Consider the following 1,520-nt stretch of genomic DNA (forward strand, 5'->3'; position numbering starts at 1 on the left):
CTTCCAGATGTTCAAGCTGGTTTTAGAAAAGGCAGAAGAACCAGAGATCATCATTGCCAACATCTACTGGATCATGGAAAAAGCAAGAGAGTTCCAGAAAAACATCTATTTCTGCTTTGTTGACTATACCAAAGCCTTTGACTGTGTGGATCACAATAAACTGTGGAAAATTCTGAAAGAGTTGGGAATACCAGACCACCTGACCTGTGTCTTGAGAAACCTATATGCAGGTCAGGAAGAAACAGTTAGAACTGGACATGGAACAACAGACTGGTTCCAAATAGGAAAAGGGGTCTGTCAAGGCTGTATATTGTCACCCTGCTTATTTAATTTCTATGCAGAGTACCTCATGAGAAATGCTGGGCTGGAAGAAGCACAAGCTGGAATCAAGATTGCTGGGGGAATATCAATAACCTCAGATATGCAGATGATACCACCTTTATGGCAGAAAGTGAAGAGGAACTAAAAAGCCTCTTGATGAAAGTGAAAGAGGAGAGTGAAAAAGTTGGCTTAAAGCTCCACATTCAGAAAACAAAGACAATGGCATCTGGTCCCATCACTGCATGGCAAATAGATGGGGAAATGAAACAGTGTCAGACTTTAATTTTGGGGGTCTCCAAAATCACTGCAGATGGTGATTGCAGCCATGAAATTAAAAGACACTTCCTCCTTGGAAGGAAGGTTATGACCAACCTAGATAGCATATTGAAATGCAAAGACATTACTTTGCCAACAAAGGTCCATCTAGTCAAGGCTATGGTTTTTCCAGTGGTCACGTGTGGATGTGAGAGTTGGACTGTGAAGAAAGCTGAGTGCCGAAGAATTGCTGCTTTTGAACTATGGTGTTGAAGAAGACTCTTGAGAGTCCCTTGGACTGCAAGGAGATCCAACCAGTCCATCCTAAAGGAGATCAGTCCTGGGTGTTCACCGGAAGGACTGATGCTAAAGCTGAAACTCCAGTACTTTGGCCAAGAATTGACTCATTGGAAAGGATTCTGATGCTGGGAGGGTTTGGGGGCAGGAGAAGGGGACTACAGGATGAGATGGCTGGATGGCATCACCAACTTGATGGAGATGAGTTTGAGTGAACTCCGGGAGTTGGTGATGGACAGGGAGGCCTGGCGTGCTGTGATTCATGGGGCTGCAAAGAGTCAGACACAACTGAGCAACTGAACTGAACTGAGGGAAGGAAAGTGAGGAGACCACTTAAATAAATTGATTGATTTTTTGATTTAAAATAGACATTTGTGGTGGGCGGTCCTAAGATGGTAGAGGAATAGCATGGGGAGACCACTTTCTCCCCCACAAATTCTTCAAAAGAACATTTGAATGCTGAGCAAATTCCGCAAAACAATTTTTTGAACACTGGTAGAGGACATCAGGCACCCAGAAAGGCAGCCCATTGTCTTTGAAAGGAGGTAGGACAAAATATAAAAGATAAAAAGAGAGTCAAAATAGGTAGGGATGGAGATCCGTCCTGGGAAGGGAGTGTTAGAAATTTCCGAACACCAGGAAACACT

This window comes from Capricornis sumatraensis, chromosome 1, assembly GCF_032405125.1.
Source record: "Capricornis sumatraensis isolate serow.1 chromosome 1, serow.2, whole genome shotgun sequence".
In the NCBI taxonomy this organism is placed as follows: domain Eukaryota; kingdom Metazoa; phylum Chordata; class Mammalia; order Artiodactyla; family Bovidae; genus Capricornis; species Capricornis sumatraensis.